The sequence below is a fragment of the Bos mutus genome, chromosome 8 (assembly GCF_027580195.1).
Source record: "Bos mutus isolate GX-2022 chromosome 8, NWIPB_WYAK_1.1, whole genome shotgun sequence".
NCBI lineage: Eukaryota > Metazoa > Chordata > Mammalia > Artiodactyla > Bovidae > Bos > Bos mutus.
The window spans coordinates 7056252-7076043 of record NC_091624.1 but is presented as its reverse complement, the minus strand read 5'-3'; the positions used below and the strand labels follow the sequence as shown (position 1 = coordinate 7076043).

The window sequence follows — 19792 nt, the reverse complement described above, 5'->3', positions numbered from 1 at the left end:
AGAAAGACCTCAGGGTGATCTCAGGGCACTTGAACCCTGAGCAAAGGTAGCCTTAAGGTGTGGCGAACGGGATGACTGTGCATTGCAGGGAGACATGCTTCAATCTTCTAGACAATAGATGTGCCTGAAGTTGGAACAGCCTGTCACTGAGAGGTGGTGAGCTTGCCTTAGCTGGGGGCATGCAAGGGGAACTTGACAGACACTTGGCATGGACAGTATCCAGGGCATTTTCGTATTCAAACCTGACTTCTGAGGTCCCTTTTTATTCATAAATCCTCAGTTAGAAACACTGACCACAATCTGGAGAGAAGGAGCGGAGAAGGCGAAGAACAAAGGGAGGGAATGTTTATCGCTTCATTTTGCCACCTGGAATACACAGTCTTGAAACGAAAATCAGAGACAGGCAAGCAAAAATCCATGAGGCCAAAGCAACGCCTTTGAAGCCTGGATCTCGGCAGTTCAAAAGGACACGTGCAAGCGTTGTGTGGCTTGGGTCACCCTCCTGTCTGTGCTCCACGTCCCCAGGCACTCCCCCCAGGCACCCGTGAAACGTGTCTTCTATTCATTCATTTAGAGAACACGTTCCCCATGTCTGACCCCTGAGCAGGCCGCACTCCAGGGGCGGACACATTATCCCCATCTTCAACATCACCAGCGTCTTTGTCATCGTTGTCCCTCACAATTAGTGACTAAGCTTCTACACTTTGCTAGGACCTGGCTAAGCACTTCACATCCATTTAATCATTTAATCTTCGCAACGACCCAAGGCAGTCATCATTATCTTCATTTGACACAAAAGAAAAAAAAAATGAGGTTCAGAGCTAAGAGGTAGTGAAGCTGGGGTTGGAACCAGGTCTGTCTGATCGCACAGCTGGGGAGGTAAGCGGCTGGGCCTGGGACTGTTGACTAGGCCTGTGTGTTCACGATGCCGAGTTTCTGGGTCCAAACTTGTACATGTAAGCATGTTATTCTGTGCATCACGTGTGTGCCCGTGTTCATCTACATGTGTGCCTGTGATCATGGATTCTGCCCAGGTGGAATGGCCTTTGATTAGTCTGCACACTTGGGTACATGGAGCAGCCCTGTGAAAATAAAAAGAGAGCCTGCCAGGGGCCACGGAAGTGCCCCCAAGTAGCATGCAACCCCGACGAGGGTCTAAGGAACAAAGCTTCCTCATGTTCCCCTCATGCGGTGGCCTCTGGTTTACAGAGCTTCCCTTAGAGACATAATGAGGTGGAGGGTGTCCCCCTGCCCTAGTCAGTCAGCAAACACATGCTGAGTGGAGCCCTGAGCCGAGCACTCAAGGACCCAGAGACAGACTGGATTCTCCCCGAGCCCTTGAGATCTTCCCAGCCGTGTGTGGGGGAGACAATACACCAGCCACGCAGAACAGGCAGTGGGGCTGGTTACTGGGGATTCCGGAGGGCTGGAGGCTTCTGCACGAGACCCAAGGTCTCCTCCTTCCCCACAAGACTCAAACGCTTGTTTCTCGAGGGCACGAGGGAGACGTTTCTGAAGACTGGCATCCTGCTCTGTCCACACTGCATCCTTGCTGGGTAATCTGGAGCAAAGCACTCAAACCTCGGTTTTCTCATCTGTAAATTAGGGACCCTGAGAGCTCTTCATCCTGCCTTAATGAAATCACAGTAATAAGGATGATGGCAATAGCTGTTGGCTGAGCACCTCCTAGGCACCAGGCAATGTTTCTTGTACTTTACATGAGCTCTAACCCAACCACGTGAATTAGGTGCCGTCAAACCAGCCCCCCCACCACCCCCTGTTCAGAGGTGGAAAAGCTGAAGCACAAAGCAGTTATGTAACTGCTTAAAACCATAGCTGGGAAGTGGGAGATCTCAGAACTGACCCCAGAACCCACACCCTACATTACTGTACAGGTGCAGGGCGCTGAAGATGCTGTCCATGACAGTCTCAAGCTCTCAAAGCCGGAAGAGCCGAAGCACCCTGGGGTGTGCTGAGCCCAGACAGGCTGACACCGAAAGAAGGGTTCTGTTACTCATTGCGACTTACACACCAGTGCTCCGCTCCACAGGTGACCTCAGGACCCTTATCCAACACCATGAGATGGGCATGATCACACCTCCCCCACCCCCTGGCCCTGCCCCATACAGGCTCTGAGATGTGAACTGACTTCCCTGGACTTACACGTGGAGCACATTTGGAAAGAGGGATCTGAAGGCAAGCTTATCACTTTTCACTTTACCATCTAGCATCTCCACTTCACGGCTTCTCTGGCTTTGATTTTCTAATTGCAGAGGAGGGGGACAGTGACCCCCTCGCCAGCCCCACGTTCCTCTCCTCTAAGCCTTCTGCCTTCTCTTTAAGCCGGGTTTGACTCTGTGGGCTAATCTGACCTCGTTACGTGGCAGCACACTGGCCAGACTCGGGACGGCAGGGGGCCGGCTCATACTCTTCTGCTTGGAGGAAAGTTGTCTCCCTGAGCTTCCAGGCCATAGGAAGGGTCTAGAGGGAAAGCATGGGAAAGAGGGAGACCATGGAAAGATGGGAGTTCTCAAGCTAGTGCAAAGCGCAGGGAGAAGGGGGTGGGGGCGGATCAGGGAGTGAAAATGTAGCAACAGCAAAGAACAAGGACCTAGGGTGGTCGCTCCCAACTGCGCCCCTTCACGTCTGCCTGGGCGATGGCCACAAGTCCTGCATGGCCTCTGCCAGCAGAGGGCGCCCGTGGCCTTCGCATCAATCAGCTCTCCCTGGAGGCAAAACAGGACACGCAAGGAACGGAGCTGGGGGAGCTGGGGACGCTCCCCTGGGCTGGGGACCCCAGACACAGCCCAGAGGGCAGCTCAGAATCCACCCATCTGGGGAAGGTGACGGGGAGGACAGCAGGGTGCTTGCCTAAACTCAGTTGACTCGAAAACAAATCCAGATTCTCAGACTTGGGTATGGGTGGGTGCGTGTGTTGTCGAAGCTACAAGGCAACTACCGAATCCTAATAGCAGGAAGATAGGAAGCAGAGTAAGTACTGTCTGTGTATTGATCCTATCTGTTGATCATCAGCTATGTGCTTGGTAGTGTGCCAAGACACATGTGAGTGTGTGTGTCATTTTTAACTGCACGAGAATTCTGTAACTACTATTATTATTCCCGTTTACACGTGAAGGAATGGATACTCAGAGAGGTTTAGGAACTTGTCCACCTGAGGGCCACCATCAGGAAGTGACAATGGGGCTCTTAGCTTAGCATCTGGTACTCAGGGAGCACACGTTCAAGGCATCAGTCCAGACCACGTGCTCTTGATCCAGAGTAACCTGAGAGCAGGGCAGAGACAGGTGTGCTTCTGAGCCCAGGGATGCAGTCATGTGTGTGTGTGCATAAATGTATGTGTCTCAAATAGCAACAGGGGCACTGTTTCTTTGTACAAACCTCTCCCCCCAAATATCCATGAAAATAGTTCCATCTCAACTGATATTAGATGGAAACAGCTCATCAGATGTTTAAAACAGCACATCCTGGTCCCCTGGATCTGAGGAGAACTCTGGGAGTGGGAGGTCTCTTTGATTCCACAGACTTGGATTGGGGTTCCCCCATGCTACAGGGACTGTGGTGAACCCTCGGGGAACAGCAGGGGAATTACCAGGGCTGCCTGCAGCAGAATGCAGGCACCATGTAAAAAGGCCTCCACCATCTAGCCCCTGCCTCTTCCTTCTGCTTTATTTCATGAAGCACAGCCGTCTGCCTACCGCCAGGCTGCACCGACTGGCCTGATGTTCCTCTTGTGGGGCATACTCACTTCCTGCCAAGGATCCACTCCGGATTTGCCTTCTCTCGGGAAAGCTCTTGCCCTGCCCCCACCCCTGAACCAGGCCAACTCCTACTTGTCACTCTGACCCCACATTAATCCTCTACCCTGGAGAAACCTTCCCTGGGTCACTTCCCCTGTTACACCCTCTTATAAAATTGCTCTTTACTCACAGACTTAGAAAATGATCTTATGGTTGCTGGGGGAAAGGGATAGTTAGGGACTGTGGGAAGGTCATGTATACACTGATATATTTAAAATGGATAACCAACAAGACTATTGTATGGCACCTGGAGCTCTGCTCAATGTTATGTGCCAGCCTGGATGGGAGGGGGGCTTGGGGGAGAATGGATGCATGTACATATATATACATATATATATATATATGACTGAGCCCCTTTGCTATCCATCTGAAACTATCACAACATTGCTAATACATTAAAAAAATGTTAAAAACTAAAAAAATTAATCTGATGACTATAAAAATAAATAAATAAAGCTAATTATGAAGCCTGGAAAAAGAAAAAAGAATCTTACTCTTTTCTTCCATGAAGAGTTCGATGGTTCCTATCCCAGAGGTATGCATGGGGACCTGGCTGGATACCTGCTCTTCCCACTAAACTGTGGGCTCCATGAGGACCATTCCATTTTCTGTTGCCTCTCCAGGACTGGGGGCTTCCCTAGTGACTCAGTAGTAAAGAATCTGCCTGCTAAGCAGGAGACACGGATTCGATTCCTGGGTCCAGAAGATCCCCTGAAGAACGAACTTTCATTTGATGAGCTTTGGTAACTTCATCTGCAAAACAGGAGCGATGAGTTCAACTTCAAGGGGTGAGGAGGAGGATTCACATAGAGTTGTTTTTTGGCCATTCCACTTGGCTTGCTGGATCTTAATTCCGTGACCAGGGATTGAACCCGGGCCCTCGGCAGTGAAAGCTCAGAATTCCAACTACTGGACCACCAGGGAGCTCTCCCTGAATTATCTTTAATGCCAGTCCCTCTTCTTGAGTCCCACATCAGATTCTGGATTTCTTTGAGAGCCTCAGAGAGCCCAGCACAGTGCCTGCTCACAGCCTAAGCTCCCCCAAGCATCTGTTCAACTGTGTGCCAAGGGGGAGGTGGCCTCTTCAGTCCCCATGCCACCAGCACACCACCTCCGAGTCACACAAACCTGGGCAGCATGCCCCCAGAGCCCGCGCCTCCTGTAGCTTTCCTGTCATCAGCCTTGCCCCATGCTGATAGGAATGCCAAGCAAGGGGAGCCGGCCACCCTCCCCCACCCCTCACAAGGTTTCACTTCTTGCCTGTCCCCATCTAAGAATATGTATAAGCATTTTGGATATATTAATACACAGCGACCAGCATGCAAGAGCCGATCACCCCTCAGTTCTGGGGAAATTAGCATTTAAATTGAGGTATTTCAGGGAAGTAAATCACCCCAGAGCCAGCCAGCACTGTCTGCAGCCTTTTCTTATGGAGAGAAGACAAGGAATCTTGGCCTTCGTGCTGCTGAGTTCGCAGGGAGGGGCCACTCTCCTTGGCACTCCGAGGCTGTCCACAGCAGCCCCAAAAGGGTGCCCCCAAACTCCCAACACTCACGAGGGCATCTCCCCTGGTTTAAACAAGGACCTGTAACTTACCTCCAGCTAAGCTGAGTCTTTTTGCCAAGGGAGATGACTTTGGCTAAGATGTGGTTTCTTCTGGGATCAAGGAGTTGGGGGGCCTGTCCTCCTCGTGGCTTGATGACTGCTTGGTCGGGTGGTTGGGGAAGCTCCTCCCTACCTCTAGAACTGGGAGGGGTGGGAGACCGTGCCAAGTATTTGTTTCTCTGAACCTCAGACTGAGAGACATTGGACTAGATTTTGTAGTCATCCTGTAGGTGCCAGAATCATAGGGTCTCATGTTGATTAAACTGATGCTCACACTTGTTCACACCCACCCCAAGTTCTGCCCTTCTATGAGACAGAAACTGTTCTCATGTGATTTGCTTCTTAATTAGGAGTCTTCAGGCAAGTGCTCTGTTCCAGTGTTCCAAACCGAGTCATTCTTTCGTTCAACTTTTCATTCATTCAACATATTTTCACTATTATGTGCCTGGCATTGGGAAAACAAAGAAAAAACAGACGTTCTCCATCCTCAAGGTGCTCTCAGTCTAGTATGAGACGCGTGTACAAATGCTTCCTACATACATGTGTATATATGTGCCAGGTGAATGCTAGTATTGAAAATGTTAAAGACTTTTTCCTTCCCTATAAACCACATTGGTCTATGGCAGCCCACCTGCTAAATCAAAGACTTCTGCTCCTTCGATAGAAGAGCAGATGCCTTCTAGAAAAGAAAGAGAGCCATCCCTCAGCTTTGGGCTAGACGTCAAAGCTGACTTTGTAGTGTCTTGAGCTAGACAACAGTTTTGAAAGCCAGCCTGTGCTGGGAGTGAAGGTCCTTTCTATATCAAAGGCAGGCCTGGCCAACCCAGATCATAATATCTTATTTTAACATGCAGTTGGTATAGGCTATGACCTCAGGGGAGTTCCCAGAGGACAGAGAAAGGAAGGTGAAAACCCTTTTCCTACCACTAGCATGGGGAGGAATTGCCTAGCAGAGAAGACCAAGGCCAAGCGGCCAAGAGTTCAGGCTTGAGAGTCACTGACCCTATTTCTGGGCTTTTTGGGAGTCCATACCTCTCCTTACTCACCGCAGCCTCGATGGCAGTTCTAATAAATGTTTAAATGCCAATAAGAAAAACCCATGGTGATGGGGGTGAACAGCAGCAACAGGGTTTGCTCCCCCAGATCTGAATATAGTCTTGGGGGGGGTTGTGAGCCCCTTTATCTGACAAGCCGACAGGAGGTCCCATGGCTAGCAGTAGGTGGGCAAGAGACCAGGAGAAGTCAGCTCCCCACCCCCAAAGTCTTGTACCCACAGGGTAAGAGAATAAGACAAGACTTTCTGGTACAACCCCCCTCCTCCAGTGGAAGCAAGATGGGGAAGGAGGCCTGAGATTAGAACAAGGGTCCCGTGGAGAGTGGGGACTTCATGACTCGGACGGGGCAGTGGATTCCAACACACAGCCCCTCAAAAGAAACACCTAAGACCATCCACATATCACCATGGGTGCCAGCGCAAGGGCTGAGAGCCCAGCTCAAACAGGAAATCATCATTTGGTGAATGCCAGCAAGGATCAGACCACACCCGTGCCAAAGTCATTCTCCCCCAACCCCTCTCTGTACCTTGAGGCCACGTGGAAGTCAGGGAGACTGCCTGGCAAGGGAAAGACAGGGCTGGCTGGTGAGGTGTTCAACTCTGAATAGAATAGACAGTTATCTTAAAGAGTATGTTCTGTATTCTTAATTGGCAAGTTGACTTTTTTTTTTTTTTTTTTTTGCTATCAGTAGAAACAAAGCTTGAGGGAAAGATTATGTCAAGTGTAAAATATAAAGAAGACTACAGTGTTCTGTATAACTGAGTTACAGTGAAAAAAAAAAAAAAAAAGTTTGAACCCTTAACTAGTTAAAGACATGCTGCTACTGTTAAGTCACTTCAGTCGTGTCTGATTCTGTGTGACCCCAGAGACGGCAGCCCACCAGGCTCCCCCATCCCTGGGATTCTCCAGGCAAGAACACTGGAATGGGTTGCCATTTCCTTCTTCAATGCATGAAAGTGAAAAGCGAAAGTGAAGTCGCTCAGTCGTGTCCGACTCTTAGCGACCCCATGGACTGCAGCCCACCAGGCTCCTCCGTCCATGGGATTTTCCAGGCAAGAGTACTGGAGTGGGGTGCCATAGCCTTCTCCGGTTAAAGACATGGGTTAAAATGTGATAGTTTAAGATTCATAGAAGAGGTTCACAAAACCAGGGAGGGAGCACTTAACTCAGAGAGGGAGGCCAGGGAGGCTCCCTGACAGAGGTGAGTCTTGACCGATTGGGAGGGGTTATCCAGGGAGACAGTGAGGAAGGGAGGTGGTCGTGGGGTCCAGGCACAAGTAATAGCATTGCCAAGCCCAAAGGTGTGTGGGTGCGTATGTGTACATGCATTATGTGATGCTAAAGAATGTGGTTATTCTGAGGGCAAGGAGACCCATTACTGGTTTTATTTATTTATTTTTTTTCTTCTTTCAGCCAGCATTTTATTGAATATTCTTAATGGAATATTTACATTGGCATTTACACATTATCTTATCATATGGATCAGTTCAGTTCAATTCAGTCGCTCAGTCGTAAGCAAGAGAGTGATGCCATCCAGGTGGATCTTTAGAATGACTGCCGGGATGCAGGGTAGAGGATGGGCTGGGAAAGGAACAAGGCTGGGGCAAGGGAGAGAGAGTTTGAGTTTTACAGCAATCCAGCCAAGATGTGATGGAGGAGCTGGATGGCAGAATACAGGGAAGAGGACAGGTCTGAGGGAGCCTCAGGAGGTGGGACCTGCTGGTGGCCATCACTGCTGCACGTGGTGGGGGCTGGAAGAAGAGTAACGGACGAGCCGGGCAGCGCTGCCACGGATGGCCGCGCTCTGCCTGCATGTCTCCATTCCAAGCCTGGTAGGTCTTGGCTGCAGGATCTATGTGGCAGATCCCCCTCTCATTCAGGAGTCTGGAGGAGACACAGCATACACCAGCTGTCTGTTCTGGTTTCGGACACCATCCACTCTCCCGGGGCCTATCACTGAAGTCTGTTAACTGAGCTCTCAGTGTCCAGCCTTATCCCTCCAATGTGTTTCCCATCCCATGGCCAGAAGGACTGGCTCAAATGTCAGTCCTAACTCCAGGATGCCACTGGCTCCACGTATTGGTGTTCTGTTGCTATCACGACGAATCACTGCAACCCTCATTGCTTACAACGACATCAACGTACTATCTCAGAGTTCTGTAAGTCAGCTGTCTGACGGGGGCTTCCAGGCTAAAGTCGAGGTGTCAGCCAGTCACATGCACACTTTCTGAAGGTTCTAGATGAGGATGCATCTCTTTGCCTTTTCCAGCTTTTTGAGAACACCCCCATTCCTTGGCTCCATCTTCAAGCTCGTCAAGACAAGTCAAGTCCTTCTGGCATCACAAGACTCTGAGCTCCTCTCTGCCCTCTGTCTTCCACTTTAAGGACCCGTGAGATTACATTGGGCCCACCTGGATTGCATGGGATAATCCCTTTACTTCAAGATCAACTATTAGTAACCTTATTTCTATTTTCACCCTTAATCTCCCTGTTCCATGTAAGATAATTTATTCTAGGGACTAAAACATGGACAGCCCTGGGGCCATTTTTCTGCCTACCACACTCCAGTTTTGTGTCCCCACCCCCTCCTCTGGAATTTGTTGATGTCTCTCTGTTCATTTGGGGGATCAATGCCCCTTCCCTGAGTTTCCACAGCTCCCATCCTTCCCCGATCCTAGCATTTTCACACTGGACTTTTGGTCCTGGTCACTTGGTGTCTCTCTCACTGGCCCAAGAACACTGCAGGACAAGGACCACATCTGTTTTATTCACTTCTGTGTATCCAGCCTTGGCACAGTGGCTGAAGCACAAATTAAGGGCTTAATAAGCACGTATTCAGTGAACGAATGTATGCCTCCTAGTTGAATGGAATGGGAGTAGGGTTGGGGGGGAGGAATGCTTTCAGCTGCAGTCCTGCGATCCCCCTCCTGTGAGGCCTGGATCATCCTCTCAGCCATCTCTTCCAAATTCACGCTGAAACCTAACCCCAGCATGATGGTATTTGAAGGTGGGGCCTCTGGGAAGGCGGAGCCCTTCCAGATGAATGGAATGTGTGTCCTTATAAAAGAGGCCTCAGAGAACTCCTTGTCCCTTCTGCCATGTGAGGACATGGGGAGAAAGTGTCATCTGTAAGCCAGAAAGTGAGGTTTCACCAGGCACTGAATCTGCCAGTGCCTCGAGCTTGGACACCCCAGGGTCCAGAACGGTGAGAAGTAAATGTCTGCTGTTTAGGCCACCCAGCCTACAGTATCTTGTTATAGCAGCCTGAACAAACTAGAACACTTTTCAATAATCTTGCAGCTTAAGTATCATTACCTCAATGATACAAGTGAGGAAGCTGGGGTGCAGAGAAGTGAGGTCATTTTCCTAGGGTCACGCAAAATTAAATCAGGACCGTCACCTCATCTCCCCCACCAGCCTCCTCCCTGACCATGCTCACACCTGTCTTTCTCACTCCCGCTCCACCCTCTGTCATACACAGGTGTGCATTCACACACAAGGGCTTCCCTGGAGGCTCAGCGGTTAAGAATCCACTGCTAATGCAGGAGATGCGGGTTCGACCCCTGAGTTGGAAAGATCCCCTGTTGAAGGAAATTGCAAACTCCAGTATTCTTGCCTGGGAAATCCCACAGACAGAGGAGGCTGGCAGGCTACAGCCCGTAGGGTCACAAGAGAGTCAGACACAACTTAGCAACTAAATAACAACGATAATTCACACGCACATACACACACACACAGAATATGAAGCCCGGCTTTCACACTGCCTAAGTCTTCCCTCTTTAAATGCAAAGCCGCTTCCGCCAGTGGCACCAAACTCACTTTAGCATTCCAGGCATGGATGCTACTAACTCCTACCCTAGTAATTGCGATCCCTGAAATTGAAAGAAATTGCAGGCTAGAGAAACATTATCTTCTCCTCAGCCGCTTCGCCCTCCATCGCCTCGCCTGTGTGTGTCAGCACGGGACTCCTCATGCTGTCATAACAAGGGGAACAAGCCTAGTTGCTGTCATCGGGGCCTCTGCAGCATCTTTCCGAATGGTCCCTCCAGTTCTCAAGAGAAGGAATCAAAGTCCTGATAGCCGGGCATAACATTTCAGAGCTGGGGGTGGGGAACGTTTGACATCACTAGGTCCAACCTCTGCATTTTTCCAAGTAAGTGCTACCATTATCTCTGTTTTTCAGGTGCTATAAATGAGATCTGAAGAGGGAAATTGGCCTTACCCCAGATCACACAGGTGTGCAGGTGCAGCCAAAGGAGACCCCAGCCTGCCCCCGCCTCCTCACACAGAGGTGCAGGGTCTGGTGCAGAATCCCCTGACCGGAGGAAACAGCTGCCCGGATGATGGGAGGGGCACACTTAGCCCAGATCTCTCATCTCTCTCTCCGGCCCCTGGGCTGCAGGTTCCAGGGTCCCTTCCTCTCCCCCGGGGGGTGGGTCTAGCTGCTAATTTTATCACAGTCAAGGTCAGAAGCCAATATCCCTGTACCTTTAAAAATATTTCTGTGAGCAAAATATTGAATTCTAATTATACATGCATGCTGAAGTATTTGGGGAGAAATGCACTAATGCCTGAAATTTACTTTGAATTACATCAAAAAATAAGATGGATCGATGGGTAGACAGAAGGATAAATATGTAGTAAAAGAAATGTATAAAAATGTTAATGACTGAATTTAATGGTAGATATATATGAGTAGTTGCTGTAAAATTCTCTCAACTCTATTGATGTTTTAAAATTTTTATAAAATTGTTGAAAAAGTTAAAAAAAAAAAAAAAGATTTCAAGTCCAATAGGATCTTTATATTCTGGTGTTCAGGGCCCCTCCACCCCACACCGTTATTCATGTCTGTCTCAAGGGTCTAGCAGAACAGCAGACGTAGAACAGGGACACAAAAGCACTTGCCAAATGACCCCAAGGGCGGAGGCAATTGAGTCTCCCTAAATCCCAGTGTGTGTTCTCACTGTTCCTCATGCCTGCTCAGGCCTGCCCTGGATGAGACCAGTTCTGTGAAGCTGCGCCACAAACTGGCTGTGTGGCAAGTCACTTCCCTTCTCTGAGGGCCTTTTCAGCCCTGAGGCCATTTCCTCAACTAACACAGATGTCTCTGAACAGCTCCAGCCTGAAGGGCTAAGAGGAAATTCCCAAGAGGAGAAGCCCTGATCCTGTGGACACTGTAGGTTTTCTGAAACGGTCTTTGCAGCCAGACACACCTGAATTTGTATCTGGGTTCCACCCCCAGTCCCTTGTGTGGCTCTGGTTGCACAGAATGATGAATTTTTTTCTGGGCCACTGTTTGCTTATCAGAAAAACAGGAATATCATTTTTATAAGCAAAAAGGAAATCAATCCTGGATATTCACTGGAAGGACTGATGCTAAAGCTGAAGTTCCAATACTTCGGCCACCTGATGTGAAGAACTGACTCACTGGAAAAGACCCTGATGCTGGGAAAGATTGAGAGCAGGAGAAGAAGGGGACAGCAGACGATGAGATGGTTGGGTGGCAACATCCAAGTTTGCTCCAGGAGCAAACTCCGGGAGATGGTAAAGGACAGGGAAGCCTGGCGTGCTACAGTGCATGGGGTCACAAAGAGTCGAACATGACCTAGCGACTGAACAACAACTGTTTATCAGAAAAAAGGGGAATAATGCGGTTCAGATAGTAAAGAATCTGCCTGTGATGCAGGAGACCTGGGTTCAATTCCTGGGTTTGGAAGATTCCCTGGAGGAGGAGATGACTATCCATTCCAATATTCTTACCTGGAGAATTCCATGGACAGAGGAGCCTGGTGGGCTACAATCCATGGGGTCACAAAGAGTCGGACACAACTGAGCGACTAAAACTTTCATTTCACTTTTGCCTCACATACTTGCTGCAAAGATTAAGAAAGTCCATAATATGAACAGCTCAGCAGAAGGCCAGAGACTAGCAAGCTCTCAGTAAATGGTAGCCACTGCTGCTGTAGAAAGCACTGCTCCAGCACAGTTTAACATTCTTAAAAAGCCTTGATTACGAATAAGAAAGATGCAGATTTTAGAGCTGAAATAGACCTCAAATTCTTTTCTTTTACTCCTTTCCACCCAGCATACACAGCTTGTCCAAGTCACATGACAGAGCTATAATAAGAATGCAGGGCAGGTGGTCACTAATTTGGGATTTTTTTTTTTTTTGTACATGAATTTTTTTTTTTCCTGGTTGTTTGATTCTTCTGTAACCACATACCCTACTCCTGGCTTCTAGGAGAGTTATCCATGCTCCGGGCAATGCCCCCAGCCTCATGTGTTGAATACTTCTCTTCCTACCTCAGCATACACTGAAATTGTTGTGGGGTGTCTATTTCTACCACATTCAGAGACTATGTCTTCTCTCTCCTTCTCCAGCTTCCAGCAAAGCTTTAGGTATATAGAAGAATCTCAAAAACTGAAATTGGACCTCCAGTAGGTTGGATTCCAAATTAAAAGAATAAAAAGATGCTTCAATGCTAATTATTAGAGAAATGAAAATCAAGTTACAGTTACCATAAGGTATCGATACCATTGCCATTCTGACTGGTCAAAATGACCAACATAAAAAAGTCTGCAGTCAATAAATGTTAGAGAGAATGTAGAGAAAAGGGAATCCTCCTACAGTGTTGGTGGAAATGTAAATTGGTAGAGCCACTACGGAGAATGGTATGGAGGTTCCTTAAAAAACTAAAAACAGAGCTATGATATGATCTAGAAGTTTCACTCTTGGGCATAAATATGAAGAAAACCACAATTCGAAAAGATACATGGGCCCCAATATTCACTGTAGTACTGTTTACAATAGCCAAGACATGAAAGCAATCTAAATGTCCATTTACAAATCAATGGATAATAAAGATGTAATACATCTATACAATGGAATATTACTCAGCCATAAAAAGAATGAAATCATGCCTTTGCAGTCATATGAACAGACCTAGAGATTATCTTCCCTGGCAGCTCATCTGGTAAAGAATTCACCTGCAATGCAGGAGACTCCGGTTCAGTTCCTGGGTTGGGAAGTTCCCCTGGAGAAGGGATAGGTTACCCAGTCCAGTATTCCTGGGCTTCCCTGGTGGCTCAGATGGTAAAGAATCCACCTGCAATGTGGGAGAACTAGGTTCTATCCCTGGGCTGGGAAGATCCCCTGGAGAAGGGAATGGCAACCCACTCCAGTATTCATGCCTGGAGAATTCTATGGACAGAGGAGCCTGGCGAGCTACAGTCCGCGGGGTTGCCAAGTCAGACACAACTGAGCGACTAAGCACAGCACAGAGATGGTGGTACTGAGTGAAGCAAGTCGGAGAAAAGACAAACGGCACGTGATATCAGTTATATATGGAATCTAAGAAAATGATACAAATGAACTTATTTATAAAACAGAAACAGACTCACAAACATAGAAAACAAACTTACGGTTACCAAAGAGGCAAGGTGGGAAGGGGGATAAATTGGGAGGCTGGGATTAGCATATACACACTACTGTATATAAAACTGATGATCAGTAAGGACCTGCTTTATAGCACAGGGAACTCCACTCAGTAATACTCTACTCAGTATTACTCTGTGATAACCTATATGGTAAAATAATCTGAAAAAGAATAAATATATGTATGTGTGTGTGTGTATATATATATTTTTATATAAATATAACTGAATCACTTTACTGTACACCTGAAACTAATACGACTTTGGAAATCAACTATACTCTAATATAAAATAAATTTTTAAAAAAGAAGATGATTCAAAACTTTAACTTAAAGCAAAAGATAGGAAAAAAATCAGAGGCACATTTGAACTGACCACACAGCATCAATGCATTTATCATAACATCATTTCTGATAGTAGTTAGAGAGGGAAAACTTTTTTTTTTTTTTTAATCCAAGCCATGAGGTACCCTTTGGAATCTGAACATGTGACCTCAGAATAGCTGGTTCTGGTGTGAATTTGTGGCTGGGGTCACATCTTTGAAAGTTTCTACTTCCCTTTTCTTTCCCATTCCCCCTAGGGTATCTTGGAAGTCTTCCCATATAGCCATCTCTAATGAGCTTTGCAAAATGAGAAAACTACTACTGCAGAAGAAAAATCTAACAGCGACTGCTTTCTTGTTTGCTCTCTCTCTCTCCTCTTTCTCATTCCCTTTTTTTATTAGTCATTAGTAATGGAGGAAAAAAAACACCCAAAGGCAGTAGAGAGGCAGCAATGTGCATGCACTTCCTGCAACACTGAGCTAATGAGGAGCCCTAACCATCCTTCACTTTCCTTCATTTTCAATTCCCAACACATCTGATATCAGTTGCAGCCGAATCCAGAACCCAGCCAGTGTGGACATCAGCTAGTTTACATGATGACCAAGGTAAAGCATGCATACTGTTATAGGACAGTTGGAAGTGGCTTTTAAGTGTTCCTTAAAAACCAACGGATGTCAAAATTCTAAACGGACCCAGGAAAATAAAAATCTAGTTAATGAACACACTTTTTGGCTTTTTCAAAATCTGACATCATAATGTAATTCAATTCAGATTTGAAGACCCTGGATCTACCTTTCAACCTTGTTAACTACCGATCACATTGTCACATGCAATCACATGGGCATGCTGAGCCTCAGGTTTCCCTGAAACAACTGTATCTACGTGCATTGAGAATGGATCTTAAACTCCATCTCTTAATAGGTACGTGATCCTGGGAAAGTTATTTCATTTCAGGAGCCTCAGTTATCTCGCTTGTAAAATGCGGATCATGATAGTATCAGCTTTGATAGACTCAATTACAAAGATCAAAGGCGTAATGAGCATAAACATCTGGGTATATGTTTAACTGAGTGGCAGTGACTGTTACTATGATTATCATTTATTTCCTAGTAAGAAGGACCACGTTTAAGTCTTGTTTTCCCTGTCTTTTTAAATTGTAAATACACTGCCACACTTTATTAAATTTCAATCTCCTCATTTGTAGTGGGGACTAAGTAACAGTACTGGTGATTCTAAGCTGTGGAATTAAATGCATGCTAATGGTGTACCATGGGGTGCACACGGTTCCTCACACTATGCACTCTTAACTCTCATTATTATTATTAGGAATGTAATTTGTTGTTTTTAATAATATACAGTACAAAGTCCAAAAAAATCAAAAGCAGCAACAAAAAATTCCTAGAACTAAGGAACGATTATGCCAGAGTTACAGGATATAAAGTTAATCTACAAAAATGTAATTATTTCCAATATGCCAGCAATGAACATTTGGAATTTGAAATTAAAAACACAATACCATTTACACTGGCACCAAAAAATGAAATGCTTAGGTATAAATTAACAAGATATGTATAAGATCTATATGAGGAAACTATAAAACACTGATGAAAGAAATGAAGGATCTACATAAACAGAAAGATATTTATGTTCATGTTCAGTGTTGCTGAAATGTCAGTTTTTCCCAAGTTGATCTACAGATTCAATGCAATACCAAGAAGTTATTTTGTAGAGGCAGACAAACTCATTCTAAATCTTATATGGAAAGGCCAAAAACCCAGAACAGCCAATATAAAACTGAAGGAGAAAAACAGAGTCAGAAAACTGATATTATCCGACTGTAAGACTTATTGTAAATCTACATTAATTGAGACAATATTGCTTTGGTGAAATAGGCGACCAATTACAGATCAGGGAATAGAGCAGAGAACACAGAAACAGAGCCAGCAAATCTGTCAGCTGAGCTTTGATAAAAAGCAACGGGAACTCAACAGAGAAAAGACTGTTTTCAAAAAAGGGGGTTGGAACAAATAAACATGCAAAAAAAAAAATCTAGACACAGACCTTACACTTTTTACAAAAACTGACCCCAAATTCATCATAGACCTAAATTTAAAACACAAAACTATAAAACTTCTAGAAGACAACACGGGAGAAAAATCTTGGTGATCTTGTGTTTAGTGATGAGTTTTTAGATAAAACATAAAAGTATGATCCATTAAAGAAAAAAAAAAGTTGGATTTTATGAAAATTAAGAACTTCTGCTCTGTGAAAGACACTCTTAAAGAGAACAAAAAGATAATCTCTGGTCTGGGAGAAAAATATTGTAAAACACGTATCTGATAAAACACTTGTATCCAAAAAGAAAAGAGTTCTGTCCAAATTATACAGAGAAAACTTAAAATTCCACAGTAAGAAAACAAACAACCAGATTTAACAAGTGACAAAAGAGCTGAACAGGCATCTTACCAAAGAACTCACGCAGACAGCAAGTAAGCATATGAACAGACGCACAGCGCACGCCATTCTGGAACTGTGAGTAAAAATAAACGACGTAACTATTAAAATGGCTAAAACTGAAAACACTGACTTCATCCAATGATGGTGAGGAGGTGGAGGGAGCAACAGGGAGAGTTCACTGCTGGTGGGAATGGAAGATGGAACAGCAACTTTAAAAGGCAGTTAGGCGGTTTGTGATGAAACCATTGTATTTCTTGATATTTACTAAAATGAACGGAAAACTTACATCTCAACAAAACCCTGCCCGTGAATGTTGATGGTGACCTTATTCATCCTTGATAAATTTGGAAGCAACCGAGTTATCCTCCAATAGATGACTAGATAAAACAAACAAACAAACAAACAAACAAAAACACGTGGTGCATCCATACGATGGGGCTGCTCTCAGCGATAAAAATAAATGAGGCATCAAGTCACAAAAAGACGTGGAAAAGCTTTAAATGCATGTTGCTACCTGAGAGTAGCCGGTCGGAAGAGGCTACATGCTGCATGACTCCAACAATGTGACATTTTGGAAAGGTAAAACTCTGAAGACAGTTGAAAAGAGGAGTAGTTGCCAGGAGTTCAGGGAGAGACGTGGAGGGATGAATAGGTGTTCCGGGGGATTTTTAGGATGGTGAAACTATTCTGTATCACACTATAGTGGTAGACACATGACATTATGCATTTGTCAAAACCCCAGGAACTGTACAACACAAAATACACTGCGGGCTGTAGTCAACAGCATTGTATCAATGCCAGTCATCAGCTGTTACATATATACCATCTTCATATGAGATATTAATAATAGAAGAAATCAGATGTTAGGGGATATGAGGGTAACAGGTACTAGGAACCTCCTACTTCATTTTTCCATAAATCTAAAACTGCTCTAAAATAATCTATTAATTAAAATAATGATAAAATACTCATAGGCAGATAGTTGTTTATTAAACTATATTGTTATACAGCAGAGGTTGGCAGACTACAGCCTTCTAGTCTACCTTGCCCCCACTTACTTTTTTATTGTTAATTTGGGTATAGTTGCTTTACAATGTTTTATTAGTCTCTGCTGTCCAATGAAGTGAATCAGCGATATGTTTAGATATATCCCCAGTCTCTTGGACCTCCCTCTCTCCCACCTCTTCATCCCCTCCCTCTAGACCTAAACAGAGCACCGAGCTGAGCTCCCTGTGCTATACAGCAGGTTCCCACTAGCTAGCTATTTTTACACTTCGTGGTATATTTATGTCAGTTCATCCAGTCCCGCCCCCTACCTCCTACTTTCAGAAGTAACATTTAGCTAGAACACAGACCCCCCCCCCACTTCATTTATTTATATTATCTGTTGCTGCTTTCATGTTATAATGGCAGAGTCTGGAAGTTGCCATTAGAGCTTGTAGGGCCCACAAAGCTGAAAATATACGCTACCTGGGCCTTTCAGAAAAGAAGTTGGCTGACTCCTGTTTTAAAGTAGAGACTTTTAGGCTGGGAAGTACATTTAGAAGTTGTTCAGTTCAATTACCTAATAAATTCTGGAATCTGCACTACTTTATCATCCTGGGAGAAGTGGTTCCCTAGTCTAACCTCTGCAGCTAGTGTGAAATTCTGCACATTAACCTTGACATTAGAAATCAGCCTTGCTTCCTCACTCTGTTATTCTTTTAACCCACCAAGCCCACCCTTCCCATGCAGAAATACCACGTGCATGCGTGTGAAGTTGCTTCAGTCATGTCCGACTCTTTGAGACCCTCTGGATTATAGCCCACCAGGCTCCTCTGTCCATGGGAGTCTCCAGGCAAGAATACTGGAGTGAACTGCCATGCCCTCCTCCAGGGGATCTTCCTGACCCAGGGATCGAACCCAAGTCTCTTAAATCTCCTGAATTAGCAGGCAGGTTCTTTACCACTAGCACCACGTAGAAGCACCAAAAACACCCTGGCAGAGCAGAACTGGGGCATGTATTCATCACTCAGAGCCTTCATTCTGAGCCGCGAGTCCTGACCCAATCTCTTCTGCTTCCAGTAACATCCTGGTTGTTGGCTTTGTGTTCATATCTGTGCCCCCACCCCCTGCTTCTGATTTTCAGTTTCAATGCCGAGCCCAGGTGCCCCCGCTATGGCCCCAGCTCCCCTGGCTTCATTTAAATTAAAAAGTACTAGGCTAAATAATGGCCCCCAGAGATAGCCAGGTTCTAATTTCTGGGACCTGTGCATGTTACCTTATATTATGGGCTGAACTGTGTCTCTGCTCAACATTCTATACATACGTTGTTTTTGATGTTCAGTCACTCAGTCATGTCCTTCTCTTTGAGACCCCATGGACTGCAGCACGCCCTGCCTCTCTGTCCCTCACCATCTCCCGGAGTTTGCACAAGTTCGTGTTCATTGCATCAGTGATGCGGTCCAGCCATCTCATCTTCTGATGCCCTCTTCTCCTTCTGCCCTCTATCTTTCCTAGCATCAGGGACTTTTTCAATGAGTCGTCTGTTTGCATCAGATGACCAAAATACTAGAGCTTCTTCTTCAGCATCAGTTCTTCCAGTGAATATTCAGGGTTGATCTTCCTTAAGATTGACTGGTTTGATCTCCTTGCAGTCCAAGGGACTTTCAGGAGTCTTCTCCAGCGCCACAGTTGGAAGGCATCAGTTCTTCAGTGTTCTGCCTTCTTTATGGTCCAGCTCTCACAACTGTATGTGACCACTGGGAATATCTAGCCTTGACTATATGGACCTTTGTTGGCAGAGTAGTATCTCTGTTTTCCAACACACTGTCTAGGTTTGCCATTGCTTTCCTGCCAAGAAGCAACTGTCTTCTGATTTCATGGCTGCAGTCACTGTCCACAGTGATTTTGGAGCCCAAGAAGAGGAAATCTGTCACTACTTCCACCTTTTCCCCTTCCATTTGCCATGCAGTAATGGGGCTGGATGCCATGATCTTAGTTTTTTTTTAATATTTAGATTTAAGCCAGCTCTTTCACTTTCCTCCTTTACCCTCACCAAAAGGCTCTTTAGTTTCTCTTCGCTTTCTACCATTAGAGTGGTATCATCTGCATATCTGAG

At 45.8% G+C, this 19792-nt stretch overlaps 1 protein-coding gene across 3 annotated transcripts in view; it reads right to left on the bottom strand.

Moving 5' to 3' along the window:
- ASTN2 (astrotactin 2) overlaps positions 1 to 19792 on the bottom strand; it is a 1044864-nt gene that overhangs the window by 284227 nt on the left and 740845 nt on the right. The window lies entirely within an intron of this gene.